The sequence below is a fragment of the Drosophila mauritiana genome, unplaced genomic scaffold (genome assembly GCF_004382145.1).
Source record: "Drosophila mauritiana strain mau12 unplaced genomic scaffold, ASM438214v1 U_258, whole genome shotgun sequence".
Taxonomy (NCBI): Eukaryota; Metazoa; Arthropoda; class Insecta; order Diptera; family Drosophilidae; genus Drosophila; species Drosophila mauritiana.
The window spans coordinates 4496-28056 of record NW_022881393.1 but is presented as its reverse complement, the minus strand read 5'-3'; the positions used below and the strand labels follow the sequence as shown (position 1 = coordinate 28056).

Here is a 23561-nt window from a genome sequence, read left to right as displayed (position 1 = left end):
GAATTGTGTCAAGTTGCCAAACACCTCGTCATCAATTTAGTGACGCATATGATATTGTCCCTATCATATAATTTTGATATAAAGACTTTAAAGAATTATATCAAGTTGCCAAATACCTCGTCATCAATTTAGTGACGCATATGATATTGTCTCTATCATATAATTAATATAAAGACTTTAATGAATTGTGTCAAGTTGCCAAACACCTCGTCATCAATTTAGTGACGCATATGATATTGTCCCTATCATATAATTTTTGATATAAAGACTTTAAAGAATTCTATCAAGTTGCCAAATACCTCGTCATCAATTTAGTGACGCATATGATATTGTCTCTATCATATAATTAATATAAAGACTTTAATGATTTGTGTCACGTTGCCAAACACCTCGTCATCAATTTAGTGACGCATATGATATTGTCCCTATCATATAATTAATATAAAGACTTTTTAAAGAATTGTATCAAGTTGCCAAACACCTCGTCATCAACTACTATATTATGGTTGCGCCGACCTCTCATATTGTATTCTCTTATGTCTTCATAGGATTTTGGCAATTATACGAGTAAATTAAATAATATACATATGAAAATGATTAATTATTATATGTATAAGGGAAAAAATGCTGAAATATTCCCATATTATCTTAGTATTATAGAGGAAAGACCGTTGCCGACCTCTGATATTGTTCAAAACTTATGTATTTATATGATTTTGGCAATTATATGAGTAAATTAAATAATATACATATAAAATGATTAAATATTATATGTATAAATGTATAAAGGAAAAAATGATGAAATATTCCCACATTATCTTAGTATTATAGAGGAAAGACCGTTGCTGACCTCTGATATTGTTCAAAACTTATGTATTTATATGATTTTGGCAATAATATGAGTAAATTAAATAATATACATATGAAAATGATTAATTATTATATGTATAAATGTATAAGGGAAAAAATGCTGAAAATATTCCCATATTATCTTAGTATTATAGAGGAAAGACCGTTGCTGACCTCTGATATTGTTCAAAACTTATGTATTTATATGATTTTGGCAATTATATGAGTAAATTAAATAATATACATATGAAAATTATTAATTATTATATGTATAGGGGAAAAAATGCTGAAATATTCCCACATTCTCTTAGTATTATAGAGAAAAGCCATTATAGTGAGAGGGTATAGTAGTGTAAACGACCGGAATTACGACAGAGGGTTCAAAAACTACTATAGGTAGGCAGTGGTTGCCGACCTCTCATATTGTTCAAAACTTATGTATTCATATGATTTTGGCAATTATATGAGTAAATTAAATAATATACATATGAAAATTATTAATTATTATATGTATAGGGGAAAAAATGCTGAAATATTCCCACATTCTCTTAGTATTATAGAGAAAAGCCATTATAGTGAGAGGGTATAGTAGTGTAAACGACCGGAATTACGACAGAGGGTTCAAAAACTACTATAGGTAGGCAGTGGTTGCCGACCTCTCATATTGTTCAAAACTTATGTATTCATATGATTTTGGCAATTATATGAGTAAATTAAATAATATACATATGAAAATTATTAATTATTATATGTATAAGGGAAAAAATGCTGAAAATATCCCACATTCTCTTAGTATAATAGAGAAAAGCCATTATAGTGAGAGGGTATAGTAGTGTAAACGACCGGAATTACGACAGAGGGTTCAAAAACTACTATAGGTAGGCAGTGGTTGCCGACCTCTCATATTGTTCAAAACTTATGTATTCATATGATTTTGGCAATAATATGAGTAAATTAAATAATATACATATGAAAATGATTAATTATTATATGTATAAGGGAAAAAATGCTGAAAATATCCCACATTCTCTTAGTATTATAGAGAAAAGCCATTATAGTGAGAGGGTATAGTAGTGTAAACGACCGGAATTACGACAGAGGGTTCAAAAACTACTATAGGTAGGCAGTGGTTGCCGACCTCTCATATTGTTCAAAACTTATGTATTCATATGATTTTGGCAATAATATGAGTAAATTAAATAATATACATATGAAAATGATTAATTATTATATGTATAAGGGAAAAAATGCTGAAAATATCCCACATTCTCTTAGTATTATAGAGAAAAGCCATTATAGTGAGAGGGTATAGTAGTGTAAACGACCGGAATTACGACAGAGGGTTCAAAAACTACTATAGGTAGGCAGTGGTTGCCGACCTCTCATATTGTTCAAAACTTATGTATTCATATGATTTTGGCAATAATATGAGTAAATTAAATAATATACATATGAAAATGATTAATTATTATATGTATAAGGGAAAAAATGCTGAAAATATCCCACATTCTCTTAGTATTATAGAGAAAAGCCATTATAGTGAGAGGGTATAGTAGTGTAAACGACCGGAATTACGACAGAGGGTTCAAAAACTACTATAGGTAGGCAGTGGTTGCCGACCTCTCATATTGTTCAAAACTTATGTATTCATATGATTTTGGCAATAATATGAGTAAATTAAATAATATACATATGAAAATGATTAATTATTATATGTATAAGGGAAAAAATAATCATATTATATATGAATAATGGAAAAAAAATGAAATGTTCCTATAATCTCTTAATATATAAGAGAATAGCCCGTATGTTGGGTGGCAAACGGAATTGAAAATACCCGCTTTGAGGACAGCGGGTTCAAAAACTACTATAGGTAGGCAGTGGTTGCCGACCTCCCGCATTATTCGAAATATTTATTTCGGATTATGTTTATATTGGTTACATACAATAAAGTATATTATTATCCGTACAAATTTGTTTCTCAGTTCTATAGAACACGGGACTTGGCTCCGCGGATAATAGGAATATACGCTTTATAGATAATATCGTTGAAACAAAAGTCAAGTTTCTATTATATATAGAATAACAAATCGTTTCCATATATTATCGTTAATTTTTGGAGGCAGGCAAATATTAATTTATTACCTGCCGTATAGTTGGATTATTATATCGTTACGGTATAATACAAATATGGATTCTTATGAAAGAAATATAAAATTATATATTAAATGTGGAAATATTATCATATGCGCTTGGTTTTATGTTATATATTACCAGAGATATATATGAAAAGAGATAAATTTTAAATTTATCTTCAAAATGCAAATGATTTAACTTAATATTTATATTGGTTAAACAAAAATTGTACATGTGTGGATACAATAATTATGTATGTTGGAAATAAAATGATATTTTATAATGAAATATGTATGTATAAAAAGATAAAATTATAGAAATATATATATTACAATAATTAGATGAAATTCTTGTTATATTGGTAAAACAAGTATAAATTAAAAATGAAAATATGGATTACGAATGCTATATAAAAATGGCCGTAATCGAATGGATTTTTTTACTTATATATTTAAAATTTTACCCAAAGGCGAAATATTGAATTTTATTCAATATAATAAAAATCATGGAATTATATAAAGTGAAAAATCTATATATCTATATATCTATTATATTGCTTATTTCGATTCAAAATATATGAATGGAATATGAAGGAAAAACATTATTCTGGTTGATCCTGCCAGTAGTTATATGCTTGTCTCAAAGATTAAGCCATGCATGTCTAAGTACACACGAATTAAAAGTGAAACCGCAAAAGGCTCATTATATCAGTTATGGTTCCTTAGATCGTTAACAGTTACTTGGATAACTGTGGTAATTCTAGAGCTAATACATGCAATTAAAACATGAACCTTATGGGACATGTGCTTTTATTAGGCTAAAACCAAGCGATCGCAAGATCGTTATATTGGTTGAACTCTAGATAACATGCAGATCGTATGGTCTTGTACCGACGACAGATCTTTCAAATGTCTGCCCTATCAACTTTTGATGGTAGTATCTAGGACTACCATGGTTGCAACGGGTAACGGGGAATCAGGGTTCGATTCCGGAGAGGGAGCCTGAGAAACGGCTACCACATCTAAGGAAGGCAGCAGGCGCGTAAATTACCCACTCCCAGCTCGGGGAGGTAGTGACGAAAAATAACAATACAGGACTCATATCCGAGGCCCTGTAATTGGAATGAGTACACTTTAAATCCTTTAACAAGGACCAATTGGAGGGCAAGTCTGGTGCCAGCAGCCGCGGTAATTCCAGCTCCAATAGCGTATATTAAAGTTGTTGCGGTTAAAACGTTCGTAGTTGAACTTGTGCTTCATACGGGTAGTACAACTTACAATTGTGGTTAGTACTATACCTTTATGTATGTAAGCGTATTACCGGTGGAGTTCTTATATGTGATTAAATACTTGTATTTTTTCATATGTTCCTCCTATTTAAAAACCTGCACTAGTGCTCTTAAACGAGTGTTATTGTGGGCCGGTACTATTACTTTGAACAAATTAGAGTGCTTAAAGCAGGCTTCAAATGCCTGAATATTCTGTGCATGGGATAATGAAATAAGACCTCTGTTCTGCTTTCATTGGTTTTCAGATCAAGAGGTAATGATTAATAGAAGCAGTTTGGGGGCATTAGTATTACGACGCGAGAGGTGAAATTCTTGGACCGTCGTAAGACTAACTTAAGCGAAAGCATTTGCCAAAGATGTTTTCATTAATCAAGAACGAAAGTTAGAGGTTCGAAGGCGATCAGATACCGCCCTAGTTCTAACCATAAACGATGCCAGCTAGCAATTGGGTGTAGCTACTTTTATGGCTCTCTCAGTCGCTTCCCGGGAAACCAAAGCTTTTGGGCTCCGGGGGAAGTATGGTTGCAAAGCTGAAACTTAAAGGAATTGACGGAAGGGCACCACCAGGAGTGGAGCCTGCGGCTTAATTTGACTCAACACGGGAAAACTTACCAGGTCCGAACATAAGTGTGTAAGACAGATTGATAGCTCTTTCTCGAATCTATGGGTGGTGGTGCATGGCCGTTCTTAGTTCGTGGAGTGATTTGTCTGGTTAATTCCGATAACGAACGAGACTCAAATATATTAAATAGATATCTTCAGGATTATGGTGCTGAAGCTTATGTAGCCTTCATTCATGGTGGCAGTAAAATGTTTATTGTGTTTGAATGTGTTTATGTAAGTGGAGCCGTACCTGTTGGTTTGTCCCATTATAAGGACACTAGCTTCTTAAATGGACAAATTGCGTCTAGCAATAATGAGATTGAGCAATAACAGGTCTGTGATGCCCTTAGATGTCCTGGGCTGCACGCGCGCTACAATGAAAGTATCAACGTGTATTTCCTAGACCGAGAGGTCCGGGTAAACCGCTGAACCACTTTCATGCTTGGGATTGTGAACTGAAACTGTTCACATGAACTTGGAATTCCCAGTAAGTGTGAGTCATTAACTCGCATTGATTACGTCCCTGCCCTTTGTACACACCGCCCGTCGCTACTACCGATTGAATTATTTAGTGAGGTCTCCGGACGTGATCACTGTGACGCCTTGCGTGTTACGGTTGTTTCGCAAAAGTTGACCGAACTTGATTATTTAGAGGAAGTAAAAGTCGTAACAAGGTTTCCGTAGGTGAACCTGCGGAAGGATCATTATTGTATAATATCCTTATCGTTAATAAACATTTGTTATAATACAAATAAATACAATTTACCAAAATAAAAATATTACAAAATGATTCCACGGAATCAAAAGTTAAAGTCAAAATAAAATGAAGATGGCTTTTATTTTATATGTGGGGCTTGGCAACCTCATAAAAAGACTTTAACATTATTAATGTTGTTGTGCGTATTTGTGGCAGTACCTACTACAACAATGGCGTTTCCTATAAAAACAAATTCTCGAAAATGGAAATCGAAGAAACTGAACAAAATTTGAAAGTAGAAGTCGAATTAAAATTAAAATAATTTTGAATGTGGTATTCAAAATAAGTGTGTGTGTATATGGACCATAATATACACGCGTTGCGAATATGTATTGTTCATCTATGTTATGAGCATACGTTGGCTAATGCAACAACCTAAAATATACAATGTTTGTACCTGTCATCCATCAGGTTAATGTTTTATATAAATTTTGCAGTATGTGTCACCCAAAATAGCAAACCATAACCAGATTTTTATGATACATAATGCTTATATGAAACTAAGACATATCGCAACATTTATTTTTAGGTATAAAAATAAATTTATTGAAGGAATTGATATATGCCAGTAAAATGGTGTATTTTTAATTTCTTTCAATAAAAACAATATTGATATTATATAAAAATGAATTATAAAACTCTAAGCGGTGGATCACTCGGCTCATGGGTCGATGAAGAACGCAGCAAACTGTGCGTCATCGTGTGAACTGCAGGACACATGAACATCGACATTTTGAACGCATATCGCAGTCCATGCTGTTATGTACTTTAATTAATTTTATAGTGCTGCTTGGACTACATATGGTTGAGGGTTGTAAGACTATGCTAATTAAGTTGTTTATAAATTTTTTATAAGCATATGGTATATTATTGGATTAAATAATGATTTTATTCATAATATTAAAAAAGAAATGAAAAACATTATCTCACATTTGAATGTGAAAAACGAAGAGAAATATTTTCTTTTTCAATCAAATAATACTGAGAAATGTCTAGCATAAAAAATTGAAATATTTTTCATCTAGAATTGTCTCTTATTAATGATTCGGAAAAAGAAAAATCTTGGTTTTGTTATTATTCTTCGTTGGTTCGTTAAATGGATAAAAAATAACTTTGCTTACAAGAACTATTGGAACTATTTATAACGAATTTAATTGATTGTTTTATCATTTATATATAAAGAATTTATGGCAAAAAATAGTTATATATACAACCTCAACTCATATGGGACTACCCCCTGAATTTAAGCATATTAATTAGGGGAGGAAAAGAAACTAACAAGGATTTTCTTAGTAGCGGCGAGCGAAAAGAAAACAGTTCAGCACTAAGTCACTTTGTCTATATGGCAAATGTGAGATGCAGTGTATGGAGCGTCAATATTCTAGTATGAGAAATTAATGATTTAAGTCCTTCTTAAATGAGGCCATTTACCCATAGAGGGTGCCAGGCCCGTATAACGTTAATGATTACTAGATGATGTTTCCAAAGAGTCGTGTTGCTTGATAGTGCAGCACTAAGTGGGTGGTAAACTCCATCTAAAACTAAATATAACCATGAGACCGATAGTAAACAAGTACCGTGAGGGAAAGTTGAAAAGAACTCTGAATAGAGAGTTAAACAGTACGTGAAACTGCTTAGAGGTTAAGCCCGATGAACCTGAATATCCGTTATGGAAAATTCATCATTAAAATTGTAATATTTAAATAATATTATTAAGAATAATGTGCATTTTTTCCATATAAGGACATTGTAATCTATTAGCATATCCCAAATTTATCATAAAATATAACTTATAGTTTATTCCAATTAAATTGCTTGCATTTTAACACAGAATAAATGTTATTAATTTGATAAAGTGCTGATAGATTTATATTATTACAGAGCGTTAATTTTTCGGAATTATATAATGGCATAATTATCATTGATTTTTGTGTTTATTATATGCTCTTGTATGATTAACAATGCGAAAGATTCAGGATACCTTCGGGACCCGTCTTGAAACACGGACCAAGGAGTCTAACATATGTGCAAGTTATTGGGATGTAAACCTAATAGCGTAATTAACTTGACTAATAATGGGATTAGTTTTTTAGCTATTTATAGCTAATTAACACAATCCCGGGGCGTTCTATATAGTTATGTATAATGTATATTTATATTATTTATGCCTCTAACTGGAACGTACCTTGAGCATATATGCTGTGACCCGAAAGATGGTGAACTATACTTGATCAGGTTGAAGTCAGGGGAAACCCTGATGGAAGACCGAAACAGTTCTGACGTGCAAATCGATTGTCAGAATTGAGTATAGGGGCGAAAGACCAATCGAACCATCTAGTAGCTGGTTCCTTCCGAAGTTTCCCTCAGGATAGCTGGTGCATTTTAATATTATATAAAATAATCTTATCTGGTAAAGCGAATGATTAGAGGCCTTAGGGTCGAAACGATCTTAACCTATTCTCAAACTTTAAATGGGTAAGAACCTTAACTTTCTTGATATGAAGTTCAAGGTTATGATATAATGTGCCCAGTGGGCCACTTTTGGTAAGCAGAACTGGCGCTGTGGGATGAACCAAACGTAATGTTACGGTGCCCAAATTAACAACTCATGCAGATACCATGAAAGGCGTTGGTTGCTTAAAACAGCAGGACGGTGATCATGGAAGTCGAAATCCGCTAAGGAGTGTGTAACAACTCACCTGCCGAAGCAACTAGCCCTTAAAATGGATGGCGCTTAAGTTGTATACCTATACATTACCGCTAAAGTAGATGATTTATATTACTTGTGATATAAATTTTGAAACTTTAGTGAGTAGGAAGGTACAATGGTATGCGTAGAAGTGTTTGGCGTAAGCCTGCATGGAGCTGCCATTGGTACAGATCTTGGTGGTAGTAGCAAATAATCGAATGAGACCTTGGAGGACTGAAGTGGAGAAGGGTTTCGTGTGAACAGTGGTTGATCACGAGTTAGTCGGTCCTAAGTTCAAGGCGAAAGCCGAAAATTTTCAAGTAAAACAAAAATGCCTAACTATATAAACAAAGCGAATATAATACACTTGAATAATTTTGAACGAAAGGGAATACGGTTCCAATTCCGTAACCTGTTGAGTATCCGTTTGTTATTAAATATGGGCCTCGTGCTCATCCTGGCAACAGGAACGACCATAAAGAAGCCGTCGAGAGATATCGGAAGAGTTTTCTTTTCTGTTTTATAGCCGTACTACCATGGAAGTCTTTCGCAGAGAGATATGGTAGATGGGCTAGAAGAGCATGACATATACTGTTGTGTCGATATTTTCTCCTCGGACCTTGAAAATTTATGGTGGGGACACGCAAACTTCTCAACAGGCCGTACCAATATCCGCAGCTGGTCTCCAAGGTGAAGAGTCTCTAGTCGATAGAATAATGTAGGTAAGGGAAGTCGGCAAATTAGATCCGTAACTTCGGGATAAGGATTGGCTCTGAAGATTGAGATAGTCGGGCTTGATTGGGAAACAATAACATGGTTTATGTGCTCGTTCTGGGTAAATAGAGTTTCTAGCATTTATGTTAGTTACTTGTTCCCCGGATAGTTTAGTTACGTAGCCAATTGTGGAACTTTCTTGCTAAAATTTTTAAGAATACTATTTGGGTTAAACCAATTAGTTCTTATCAATTATAACGATTATCAATTAACAATCAATTCAGAACTGGCACGGACTTGGGGAATCCGACTGTCTAATTAAAACAAAGCATTGTGATGGCCCTAGCGGGTGTTGACACAATGTGATTTCTGCCCAGTGCTCTGAATGTCAAAGTGAAGAAATTCAAGTAAGCGCGGGTCAACGGCGGGAGTAACTATGACTCTCTTAAGGTAGCCAAATGCCTCGTCATCTAATTAGTGACGCGCATGAATGGATTAACGAGATTCCTACTGTCCCTATCTACTATCTAGCGAAACCACAGCCAAGGGAACGGGCTTGGAATAATTAGCGGGGAAAGAAGACCCTTTTGAGCTTGACTCTAATCTGGCAGTGTAAGGAGACATAAGAGGTGTAGAATAAGTGGGAGATATTAGACCTCGGTTTGGTATCGTCAATGAAATACCACTACTCTTATTGTTTCCTTACTTACTTGATTAAATGGAACGTGTATCATTTCCTAGCCATTATACGGATATATTTATTATATCTTATGGTATTGGGTTTTGATGCAAGCTTCTTGATCAAAGTATCACGAGTTTGTTATATAATCGCAAACAAATTCTTTAATAAAACGATGCATTTATGTATTTTTGATTTGAAAATTTGGTATAACTCCAATTACTCAGGTATGATCCAATTCAAGGACATTGCCAGGTAGGGAGTTTGACTGGGGCGGTACATCTCTCAAATAATAACGGAGGTGTCCCAAGGCCAGCTCAGTGCGGACAGAAACCACACATAGAGCAAAAGGGCAAATGCTGACTTGATCTCGGTGTTCAGTACACACAGGGACAGCAAAAGCTCGGCCTATCGATCCTTTTGGTTTAAAGAGTTTTTAACAAGAGGTGTCAGAAAAGTTACCATAGGGATAACTGGCTTGTGGCGGCCAAGCGTTCATAGCGACGTCGCTTTTTGATCCTTCGATGTCGGCTCTTCCTATCATTGTGAAGCAAAATTCACCAAGCGTTGGATTGTTCACCCATGCAAGGGAACGTGAGCTGGGTTTAGACCGTCGTGAGACAGGTTAGTTTTACCCTACTAATGACAAAACGTTGTTGCGACAGCATTCCTGCGTAGTACGAGAGGAACCGCAGGTACGGACCAATGGCACAATACTTGTTCGAGCGAACAGTGGTATGACGCTACGTCCGTTGGATTATGCCTGAACGCCTCTAAGGTCGTATCCGTGCTGGACTGCAATGATAAATAAGGGGCAATTTGCATTGTATGGCTTCTAAACCATTTAAAGTTTATAATTTATTTTATAAACGACAATGGATGTGATGCCAATGTAATTTGTAACATAGTAAATTAGGAGGATCTTCGATCACCTGATGCCGCGCTAGTTACATATAAAAGCATTATTTAATACAATGACAAAGCCTAGAATCAATTGTAAACGACTTTTGTAACAGGCAAGGTGTTGTAAGTGGTTGAGCAGCTGCCATACTGCGATCCACTGAAGCTTATCCTTTGCTTGATGATTCGATAAATAAATGATTTTTCCTGTAGCCAAACAAACACCTCGTCATCAATTTAGTTTTTTTTTTTTTTTTTTTTTTTTTTTTTTAGCGTGCGTTTATTTATTTAAAATCTGTCCTAGTGGACAATAATTAAATGGTTTTGCGGGGGAACATTAGCTTAAGGGATACTATTGTACATGTATTTGTGGCGGGTTTTATATGTGTTGTCTATTGTTGTGGAAGATCGAGAGGGTGTCTCCTCATGAGACGTCTGCTTGTTTGGCTATTGTCTAACAGGTTGGTGGCGAGGTGGTTAGGGTGGTTTTCGAGCCTTTTCAGGTATCTCTCGCTGAGCCTGGAGATTTCATCAGCGACTTGTGGGATTCCAAGTTCCCTATGTATGGCGACATTCTCGTGGTAGGGATGCGCATTACAGGCAATTCTCAAGCACCTATTCTGGAACCGCTGTATACGCAGGCGATTCGTGTGGCTTGCCGTGCCCCATAGCTGTATCCCGTAGGTCCAGATGGGCTTGAGAATTGCCTTGTACACCAGGATTTTGTGGTTCTGCCTTAGCTTGGACCCTCTCCCAATAAGCCAATGCATCTGCCTCAGACGCGCATCGGCCTGTATGCGTTTGCTGACGATGTGGGGACGCCAAGTGAGCCTGCGGTCCAGGGTAAGTCCTAGGTACTTGGGTGCGGGTGCGTTGGGAATGATGACTCCGTTTAGCGTGACCGGTGGGCAGTCTCCTCTCCTTAGTGCAAATGTTGTTTGGGTAGATTTTTCCGCGTTCACTACGATGTTCCACCTGCTGAGCCAGGGATGTAGCGCGTCCATTTGCCTTTGGATTGTTTCGGAGGCTTCTCGTGGGTCGGATGAGGAGGCGAGGAAAGCCGTGTCATCTGCATAAGTCGCTATAGTTAGGTTCCTGGAGGGGATTATGGGAAGGTCTGCGGTGTAAAGGGTGTACAGTATTGGTCCGAGCACACTGCCTTGCGGAACTCCAGCTCTGATCAGTCTGGGTAGGCTTATTGCACTTCCGCATCTGACTTGGAATGCTCTTCCCTCAGTGTAGGATTTGAGGAGGGTAAAATGGGGGCTTGGGAGGTAGGATTTGAGTTTATGGAGGAGTCCAGGATGCCAAACTCTGTCGAATGCCTGCTTCACGTCGAGCATTACAGCGCAGCAGTATTTCTTTTGCTCGAATGCCTCGAGGATCCGTTCGACTAGCCGGTGGCATTGCTCTGGTGTTCCGTGGGAGCGCCTGAAGCCAAACTGGTGATCGGGGATCAAACCAGCCTCATCCAGTACTGGCAATACTCTGCGCAAAAATACTCTTTCGAGTATTTTGGAGAGGATTGCCAGCAAACTAATCGGACGATAGGAGGCGAGATTGGCTTCAGGCTTACCAGGCTTGAGGAGGACAATAACCTCTGCTCTTTTCCACTCTTCCGGGAAGTACCCTAGCCGGAAGCAGCTGTTGTAAATGCTGGCCAGCATTTGTGTGCAGCGGAATGGGAGCATTTTTAGGGCCGCCGCATCTATACGATCCAGGCCTGGAGATTTGTTGTTCTTCAGTAGAGCAATCTCCTGCGCAACTTCCTCAGGGTCGACTGGTTCCAACGGGGGACCGGGAGAGCTTGGGCTATTGAGAAACCGGGCTGTTTCAGCATGTTCTTCGGCAGTGCAGCAGTCGAACGGAGAGAAGGCGTTGTAAAGGTGTTCGGCGAAAGCTTCTGCTCTTTCAGCATCCGAACGGCACCAGGATCCATCTGCTTTGCGCACTGCGGAAACCTTTTTGGCTGGTCGTTTAATGTGGCGGGTGACGTTCCACAGATTGTGGTCTGGGTCCCCGGGAGAGAGTTCCTCGAGGAATCTGAGGAAGGAGTCCTGGCGTAGGCTGGAGATCTTGTCCTTCAACTCCTTTGTGGCGTGATTGAGCGCTGTTTTGTCTCTTGGATTGCGCGTCAAGAACCAAACTCTCCTGAGACGCCTCTTCTCAGTCACGAGTGCCGCAATTTCCGGGGACCAGAGGTGGAGGTCCCTGCTAGGTGTTCTCGCAGTCTTTGGTGGCGGTGGGCTTGCGAATTCCGCAGCGTTTTGCATCTGCCTGGTGAGATTCCCGATAGCTTCATCAATGTTCCTGGGTGTGTTGAGGATGGGGTTCGGATTGACGGTGGAGAGCATCCAGGACGCGAACTTGGCGGCGTCGGTATATTTTCCAGTGAGCCTTCTGAGCGGGGTTTTCCTGAGGACTGGCGTGTTGATTAGCACGTTTATTGCACAGTGGTCTGACAGGAGATCAGCATTTGTTGTGCAGCTGATCTTCGCATGCCCTATGCCTTTCGACACAGCAAAGTCCAGTAGGTCTGGAGTCTTGAGGGGATTCGTTGGCCAGTGAGTGGGCTCGCCAGTGGAGTGGCAGTCCAGTCGGTGGCGTTGCAGGTACCCAAACAGAGTTTTCCCTTTGGGGTTGTTGGCGCGCGATCCCCACCAAGAATGTTTGGCGTTATAATCTCCAGCTGCTATGAAGCGGGGCCCAAAATGCTCGAAGAACTCACTGAGGTGAGATGCTGTTATGCGGTATCTGGGGGGAAAGTAGACCGCTCCAATGTCTAAATCTCCTTGCGGGCTGACAATCCTGATGACAGGACATTGTGCCCAGTCTTGCTGAAACGCGGGCAGCTCTAGGTATTGAATACCGCTCCTGATGAGGATGGCTGCTCCACCGCGTGCTCTGCCAGAAGGATGGTCTGCATGGATGAGGTCATATCCGCTGATATTAAAGTGGGATCTGGGGGAGAAGTGGGTTTCGGCTACGAGTAGGATATCGATCTGGTGGGTCTTCAGATGGTGCTCGACTATGGCCTTGCTGTTCTGCAGGCCGTTCGCATTCCAGACGACTAGGTGGAGCTTTAGTTGCATGACTTGCTGTTGAGAATGGTGGCCACCAGCTGTGTCATCTGGGTGAACATGCGCTCCATCATCCTTTCCATCATTCCTTCCATGCGAGCGAACATCGCTTCTATCTGACCGGAGTGTGGGGTTTCTGTTTGGGTTTGGACTGGGGTTGTGGGATTCTGCGGTGCTGCGTGCACTCCGTTGAGGGCGTCTCGGTAGCTCCTGCCAGAGGTGACGTTTGGTGATGCCACGGGCGGCGCCTTGTTAGCATTAGCGACGGGCCTTGTTTTCGGAGCAGCGAGTGCTTTGGCCCTTTTGTATGCAGGGCATCCCTTGAAAGACGCAGGATGGTCCGCCTGGCAGTGGAAGCAGCACGCTTTGTCGTCCTCCCTCTTCTCACATGCCCTCGATTCGTGAGGGCCTCCACACTTTACACATCGGTATTCCAGGAAGCAGTAACGCTGTGTATGACCGAATCCTTGGCACCTGAAGCATTGAGGCACGTCGTTGAACTTCTGCGGCGGTTCAATGGTTACTACCGACCTGCAGATCCGCTTGACTTGGTAGACGTCTTTGTTGTTGCTGGAAGGCTCCAGGTTGGCGAAGAATATTCCCAGCGGTTCTTTAGTTCTTCTGCCAATGGGATTGTGCAGATCTCTAACAGCGTGCCCTTGTCTGCGAAGGTCTTCAATGATTTCCTCACGATCGGTGGAGTGGTGGAGTCCTTTGATGACAACCTTGTATGCACGTTCATCTTTCGGCTGGAAAGTCCGATGCCTCTTGTTTTGGGCCACAAGTTGGAGACGCAGAGCTGTATAGGACTCTTTGTCCGGCATCATGACACGTACGTTGTTGCCATTCACGGTCTTGTAGGTAAAATTGTTCTTCGGGCCTACAAGAGTCGTGATCATCTTGACGAGTGCCGAGATGTTGGTCACATCGGGGATAAAAATCGGAGGTGGCTTGATGGTCTTCGGGGTGGGCTTTGGTTTCTCGGGGGTCTTGGGCTTGGAATCGTCTTTAGGTCCGGGTTCGTCATCAGAGCTCTCTTGGTCGTACTCGTCTTCTTCGGTCGAGAGTAAAGCGAAGGCGTTGTTGGCGAGCTTCTTGCGCAGAGCTGCGCTAGTGCTTGGCTTATCTTCCAGCTCCTCTCCCTGTGCTTTCTTTGCCGGTTTTCGCTTTATCTCGCCCGGCTCTGTATGCGAGGTGCTTCCCTCGCTGCTGGAGCTGCTCTTGCGTGTTCTCAGAGCCTTTTTGCGTGGTGTTGTTCCAAGCTTGTGGGTGCGCGGGGGGGCCTGCCAGTCCATCTTCTCCAAAGTTGATAAGGAGTGAGGAGGGGGGGGGGGGGGGGAAGCTGGGCACCGTAAGCCGGTGAGCCAGGCAGCACGTGGCTGCTGCTTTGCAATTATACCGCTGCTTCGAGCACTGGGTTTTTTGCGCTGATAACACGCACACTCGGGTGTGCGATGGTGTTAGTGCGAACTACCGTTAGGTACGTTGGCTGGGCCAATCAAAACGCGCGACAAGATCACGCGACGCGAAGTGGCTGGGCACAAGTAACGGGACTTACAACTGTGAACAATTTGCTAACAATTTGCTAACAATTTGCTGTCGATCCGCAGGCACGTCTGCACTCGTCGAGTGTTCGATCGCGACTGATCAATTTAGTGACGCATATGATATTGTCCCTATCATATAATTAATATAAAGACTTTAATGAATTGTGTCAAGTTGCCAAACACCTCGTCATCAATTTAGTGACGCATATGATATTGTCCCTATCATATAATTTTTGATATAAAGACTTTAAAGAATTATATCAAGTTGCCAAATACCTCGTCATCAATTTAGTGACGCATATGATATTGTCTCTATCATATAATTAATATAAAGACTTTAATGAATTGTGTCAAGTTGCCAAACACCTCGTCATCAATTTAGTGACGCATATGATATTGTCCCTATCATATAATTTTTGATATAAAAACTTTAAAGAATTGTATCAAGTTGCCAAATACCTCGTCATCAATTTAGTGACGCATATGATATTGTCCCTATCATATAATTAATATAAAGACTTTAATGAATTGTGTCAAGTTGCCAAACACCTCGTCATCAATTTAGTGACGCATATGATATTGTCCCTATCATATAATTTTTGATATAAAAACTTTAAAGAATTGTATCAAGTTGCCAAATACCTCGTCATCAATTTAGTGACGCATATGATATTGTCCCTATCATATAATTAATATAAAGACTTTAATGAATTGTGTCAAGTTGCCAAACACCTCGTCATCAATTTAGTGACGCATATGATATTGTCCCTATCATATAATATTTGATATAAAGACTTTAAAGAATTATATCAAGTTGCCAAATACCTCGTCATCAATTTAGTGACGCATATGATATTGTCTCTATCATATAATTAATATAAAGACTTTAATGAATTGTGTCAAGTTGCCAAACACCTCGTCATCAATTTAGTGACGCATATGATATTGTCCCTATCATATAATTTTTGATATAAAGACTTTAAAGAATTCTATCAAGTTGCCAAATACCTCGTCATCAATTTAGTGACGCATATGATATTGTCTCTATCATATAATTAATATAAAGACTTTAATGATTTGTGTCACGTTGCCAAACACCTCGTCATCAATTTAGTGACGCATATGATATTGTCCCTATCATATAATTAATATAAAGACTTTTTAAAGAATTGTATCAAGTTGCCAAACACCTCGTCATCAACTACTATATTATGGTTGCGCCGACCTCTCATATTGTATTCTCTTATGTCTTCATAGGATTTTGGCAATTATACGAGTAAATTAAATAATATACATATGAAAATGATTAATTATTATATGTATAAGGGAAAAAATGCTGAAATATTCCCATATTATCTTAGTATTATAGAGGAAAGACCGTTGCCGACCTCTGATATTGTTCAAAACTTATGTATTTATATGATTTTGGCAATTATATGAGTAAATTAAATAATATACATATAAAATGATTAAATATTATATGTATAAATGTATAAAGGAAAAAATGATGAAATATTCCCACATTATCTTAGTATTATAGAGGAAAGACCGTTGCTGACCTCTGATATTGTTCAAAACTTATGTATTTATATGATTTTGGCAATAATATGAGTAAATTAAATAATATACATATGAAAATGATTAATTATTATATGTATAAATGTATAAGGGAAAAAATGCTGAAAATATTCCCATATTATCTTAGTATTATAGAGGAAAGACCGTTGCTGACCTCTGATATTGTTCAAAACTTATGTATTTATATGATTTTGGCAATTATATGAGTAAATTAAATAATATACATATGAAAATTATTAATTATTATATGTATAGGGGAAAAAATGCTGAAATATTCCCACATTCTCTTAGTATTATAGAGAAAAGCCATTATAGTGAGAGGGTATAGTAGTGTAAACGACCGGAATTACGACAGAGGGTTCAAAAACTACTATAGGTAGGCAGTGGTTGCCGACCTCTCATATTGTTCAAAACTTATGTATTCATATGATTTTGGCAATTATATGAGTAAATTAAATAATATACATATGAAAATTATTAATTATTATATGTATAGGGGAAAAAATGCTGAAATATTCCCACATTCTCTTAGTATTATAGAGAAAAGCCATTATAGTGAGAGGGTATAGTAGTGTAAACGACCGGAATTACGACAGAGGGTTCAAAAACTACTATAGGTAGGCAGTGGTTGCCGACCTCTCATATTGTTCAAAACTTATGTATTCATATGATTTTGGCAATTATATGAGTAAATTAAATAATATACATATGAAAATTATTAATTATTATATGTATAAGGGAAAAAATGCTGAAAATATCCCACATTCTCTTAGTATAATAGAGAAAAGCCATTATAGTGAGAGGGTATAGTAGTGTAAACGACCGGAATTACGACAGAGGGTTCAAAAACTACTATAGGTAGGCAGTGGTTGCCGACCTCTCATATTGTTCAAAACTTATGTATTCATATGATTTTGGCAATAATATGAGTAAATTAAATAATATACATATGAAAATGATTAATTATTATATGTATAAGGGAAAAAATTCTGAAAATATCCCACATTCTCTTAGTATTATAGAGAAAAGCCATTATAGTGAGAGGGTATAGTAGTGTAAACGACCGGAATTACGACAGAGGGTTCAAAAACTACTATAGGTAGGCAGTGGTTGCCGACCTCTCATATTGTTCAAAACTTATGTATTCATATGATTTTGGCAATAATATGAGTAAATTAAATAATATACATATGAAAATGATTAATTATTATATGTATAAGGGAAAAAATGCTGAAAATATCCCACATTCTCTTAGTATTATAGAGAAAAGCCATTATAGTGAGAGGGTATAGTAGTGTAAACGACCGGAATTACGACAGAGGGTTCAAAAACTACTATAGGTAGGCAGTGGTTGCCGACCTCTCATATTGTTCAAAACTTATGTATTCATATGATTTTGGCAATAATATGAGTAAATTAAATAATATACATATGAAAATGATTAATTATTATATGTATAAGGGAAAAAATGCTGAAAATATCCCACATTCTCTTAGTATTATAGAGAAAAGCCATTATAGTGAGAGGGTATAGTAGTGTAAACGACCGGAATTACGACAGAGGGTTCAAAAACTACTATAGGTAGGCAGTGGTTGCCGACCTCTCATATTGTTCAAAACTTATGTATTCATATGATTTTGGCAATAATATGAGTAAATTAAATAATATACATATGAAAATGATTAATTATTATATGTATAAGGGAAAAAATAATCATATTATATATGAATAATGGAAAAAAAATGAAATGTTCCTATAATCTCTTAATATATAAGAGAATAGCCCGTATGTTGGGTGGCAAACGGAATTGAAAATACCCGCTTTGAGGACAGCGGGTTCAAAAACTACTATAGGTAGGCAGTGGTTGCCGACCTCCCGCATTATTCGAAATATTTATTTCGGATTATGTTTATATTGGTTACATACAATAAAGTATATTATTATCCGTACAAATTTGTTTCTCAGTTCTATAGAACACGGGACTTGGCTCCGCGGATAATAGGAATATACGCTTTATAGATAATATCGTTGAAACAAAAGTCAAGTTTCTATTATATATAGAATAACAAATCGTTTCCATATATTATCGTTAATTTTTGGAGGCAGGCAAATATTAATTTATTACCTGCCGTATAGTTGGATTATTATATCGTTACGGTATAATACAAATATGGATTCTTATGAAAGAAATATAAAATTATATATTAAATGTGGAAATATTATCATATGCGCTTGGTTTTATGTTATATATTACCAGAGATATATATGAAAAGAGATAAATTTTAAATTTATCTTCAAAATGCAAATGATTTAACTTAATATTTATATTGGTTAAACAAAAATTGTACATGTGTGGATACAATAATTATGTATGTTGGAAATAAAATGATATTTTATAATGAAATATGTATGTATAAAAAGATAAAATTATAGAAATATATATATTACAATAATTAGATGAAATTCTTGTTATATTGGTAAAACAAGTATAAATTAAAAATGAAAATATGGATTACGAATGCTATATAAAAATGGCCGTAATCGAATGGATTTTTTTACTTATATATTTAAAATTTTACCCAAAGGCGAAATATTGAATTTTATTCAATATAATAAAAATCATGGAATTATATAAAGTGAAAAATCTATATATCTATATATCTATTATATTGCTTATTTCGATTCAAAATATATGAATGGAATATGAAGGAAAAACATTATTCTGGTTGATCCTGCCAGTAGTTATATGCTTGTCTCAAAGATTAAGCCATGCATGTCTAAGTACACACGAATTAAAAGTGAAACCGCAAAAGGCTCATTATATCAGTTATGGTTCCTTAGATCGTTAACAGTTACTTGGATAACTGTGGTAATTCTAGAGCTAATACATGCAATTAAAACATGAACCTTATGGGACATGTGCTTTTATTAGGCTAAAACCAAGCGATCGCAAGATCGTTATATTGGTTGAACTCTAGATAACATGCAGATCGTATGGTCTTGTACCGACGACAGATCTTTCAAATGTCTGCCCTATCAACTTTTGATGGTAGTATCTAGGACTACCATGGTTGCAACGGGTAACGGGGAATCAGGGTTCGATTCCGGAGAGGGAGCCTGAGAAACGGCTACCACATCTAAGGAAGGCAGCAGGCGCGTAAATTACCCACTCCCAGCTCGGGGAGGTAGTGACGAAAAATAACAATACAGGACTCATATCCGAGGCCCTGTAATTGGAATGAGTACACTTTAAATCCTTTAACAAGGACCAATTGGAGGGCAAGTCTGGTGCCAGCAGCCGCGGTAATTCCAGCTCCAATAGCGTATATTAAAGTTGTTGCGGTTAAAACGTTCGTAGTTGAACTTGTGCTTCATACGGGTAGTACAACTTACAATTGTGGTTAGTACTATACCTTTATGTATGTAAGCGTATTACCGGTGGAGTTCTTATATGTGATTAAATACTTGTATTTTTTCATATGTTCCTCCTATTTAAAAACCTGCACTAGTGCTCTTAAACGAGTGTTATTGTGGGCCGGTACTATTACTTTGAACAAATTAGAGTGCTTAAAGCAGGCTTCAAATGCCTGAATATTCTGTGCATGGGATAATGAAATAAGACCTCTGTTCTGCTTTCATTGGTTTTCAGATCAAGAGGTAATGATTAATAGAAGCAGTTTGGGGGCATTAGTATTACGACGCGAGAGGTGAAATTCTTGGACCGTCGTAAGACTAACTTAAGCGAAAGCATTTGCCAAAGATGTTTTCATTAATCAAGAACGAAAGTTAGAGGTTCGAAGGCGATCAGATACCGCCCTAGTTCTAACCATAAACGATGCCAGCTAGCAATTGGGTGTAGCTACTTTTATGGCTCTCTCAGTCGCTTCCCGGGAAACCAAAGCTTTTGGGCTCCGGGGGAAGTATGGTTGCAAAGCTGAAACTTAAAGGAATTGACGGAAGGGCACCACCAGGAGTGGAGCCTGCGGCTTAATTTGACTCAACACGGGAAAACTTACCAGGTCCGAACATAAGTGTGTAAGACAGATTGATAGCTCTTTCTCGAATCTATGGGTGGTGGTGCATGGCCGTTCTTAGTTCGTGGAGTGATTTGTCTGGTTAATTCCGATAACGAACGAGACTCAAATATATTAAATAGATATCTTCAGGATTATGGTGCTGAAGCTTATGTAGCCTTCATTCATGGTGGCAGTAAAATGTTTATTGTGTTTGAATGTGTTTATGTAAGTGGAGCCGTACCTGTTGGTTTGTCCCATTATAAGGACACTAGCTTCTTAAATGGACAAATTGCGTCTAGCAATAATGAGATTGAGCAATAACAGGTCTGTGATGCCCTTAGATGTCCTGGGCTGCACGCGCGCTACAATGAAAGTATCAACGTGTATTTCCTAGACCGAGAGGTCCGGGTAAACCGCTGAACCACTTTCATGCTTGGGATTGTGAACTGAAACTGTTCACATGAACTTGGAATTCCCAGTAAGTGTGAGTCATTAACTCGCATTGATTACGTCCCTGCCCTTTGTACACACCGCCCGTCGCTACTACCGATTGAATTATTTAGTGAGGTCTCCGGACGTGATCACTGTGACGCCTTGCGTGTTACGGTTGTTTCGCAAAAGTTGACCGAACTTGATTATTTAGAGGAAGTAAAAGTCGTAACAAGGTTTCCGTAGGTGAACCTGCGGAAGGATCATTATTGTATAATATCCTTATCGTTAATAAACATTTGTTATAATACAAATAAATACAATTTACCAAAATAAAAATATTACAAAATGATTCCACGGAATCAAAAGTTAAAGTCAAAATAAAATGAAGATGGCTTTTATTTTATATGTGGGGCTTGGCAACCTCATAAAAAGACTTTAACATTATTAATGTTGTTGTGCGTATTTGTGGCAGTACCTACTACAACAATGGCGTTTCCTATAAAAACAAATTCTCGAAAATGGAAATCGAAGAAACTGAACAAAATTTGAAAGTAGAAGTCGAATTAAAATTAAAATAATTTTGAATGTGGTATTCAAAATAAGTGTGTGTGTATATGGACCATAATATACACGCGTTGCGAATATGTATTGTTCATCTATGTTATGAGCATACGTTGGCTAATGCAACAACCTAAAATATACAATGTTTGTACCTGTCATCCATCAGGTTAATGTTTTATATAAATTTTGCAGTATGTGTCACCCAAAATAGCAAACCATAACCAGATTTTTATGATACATAATGCTTATATGAAACTAAGACATATCGCAACATTTATTTTTAGGTATAAAAATAAATTTATTGAAGGAATTGATATATGCCAGTAAAATGGTGTATTTTTAATTTCTTTCAATAAAAACAATATTGATATTATATAAAAATGAATTATAAAACTCTAAGCGGTGGATCACTCGGCTCATGGGTCGATGAAGAACGCAGCAAACTGTGCGTCATCGTGTGAACTGCAGGACACATGAACATCGACATTTTGAACGCATATCGCAGTCCATGCTGTTATGTACTTTAATTAATTTTATAGTGCTGCTTGGACTACATATGGTTGAGGGTTGTAAGACTATGCTAATTAAGTTGTTTATAAATTTTTTATAAGCATATGGTATATTATTGGATTAAATAATGATTTTATTCATAATATTAAAAAAGAAATGAAAAACATTATCTCACATTTGAATGTGAAAAACGAAGAGAAATATTTTCTTTTTCAATCAAATAATACTGAGAAATGTCTAGCATAAAAAATTGAAATATTTTTCATCTAGAATTGTCTCTTATTAATGATTCGGAAAAAGAAAAATCTTGGTTTTGTTATTATTCTTCGTTGGTTCGTTAAATGGATAAAAAATAACTTTGCTTACAAGAACTATTGGAACTATTTATAACGAATTTAATTGATTGTTTTATCATTTATATATAAAGAATTTATGGCAAAAAATAGTTATATATACAACCTCAACTCATATGGGACTACCCCCTGAATTTAAGCATATTAATTAGGGGAGGAAAAGAAACTAACAAGGATTTTCTTAGTAGCGGCGAGCGAAAAGAAAACAGTTCAGCACTAAGTCACTTTGTCTATATGGCAAATGTGAGATGCAGTGTATGGAGCGTCAATATTCTAGTATGAGAAATTAATGATTTAAGTCCTTCTTAAATGAGGCCATTTACCCATAGAGGGTGCCAGGCCCGTATAACGTTAATGATTACTAGATGATGTTTCCAAAGAGTCGTGTTGCTTGATAGTGCAGCACTAAGTGGGTGGTAAACTCCATCTAAAACTAAATATAACCATGAGACCGATAGTAAACAAGTACCGTGAGGGAAAGTTGAAAAGAACTCTGAATAGAGAGTTAAACAGTACGTGAAACTGCTTAGAGGTTAAGCCCGATGAACCTGAATATCCGTTATGGAAAATTCATCATTAAAATTGTAATATTTAAATAATATTATTAAGAATAATGTGCATTTTTTCCATATAAGGACATTGTAATCTATTAGCATATCCCAAATTTATCATAAAATATAACTTATAGTTTATTCCAATTAAATTGCTTGCATTTTAACACAGAATAAATGTTATTAATTTGATAAAGTGCTGATAGATTTATATTATTACAGAGCGTTAATTTTTCGGAATTATATAATGGCATAATTATCATTGATTTTTGTGTTTATTATATGCTCTTGTATGATTAACAATGCGAAAGATTCAGG

General features: G+C 37.1%; 5 non-coding genes across 5 annotated transcripts; all 5 read left to right on the top strand.

Annotated features, from left to right (window-relative positions):
• The first annotated feature begins 3588 nt into the window (after nt 1-3588).
• On the top strand, nt 3589-5583 carry LOC117149610. The gene has a single exon (XR_004460406.1). It is a non-coding gene; the product is annotated as a small subunit ribosomal RNA (ribosomal RNA).
• Nucleotides 5584-6269: 686 nt separating this feature from the next.
• On the top strand, nt 6270-6448 carry LOC117149608. The gene has a single exon (XR_004460404.1). It is a non-coding gene; the product is annotated as a 5.8S ribosomal RNA (ribosomal RNA).
• A 395-nt stretch (nt 6449-6843) lies between these two features.
• Nucleotides 6844-10805, top strand: LOC117149611. Its single transcript, XR_004460407.1, has one exon. It is a non-coding gene; the product is annotated as a large subunit ribosomal RNA (ribosomal RNA).
• An 8734-nt stretch (nt 10806-19539) lies between these two features.
• On the top strand, nt 19540-21534 carry LOC117149609. Its single transcript, XR_004460405.1, has one exon. It is a non-coding gene; the product is annotated as a small subunit ribosomal RNA (ribosomal RNA).
• A 686-nt stretch (nt 21535-22220) lies between these two features.
• Nucleotides 22221-22399, top strand: LOC117149606. The gene has a single exon (XR_004460403.1). It is a non-coding gene; the product is annotated as a 5.8S ribosomal RNA (ribosomal RNA).
• The last annotated feature ends 1162 nt before the right edge of the window (nt 22400-23561 follow it).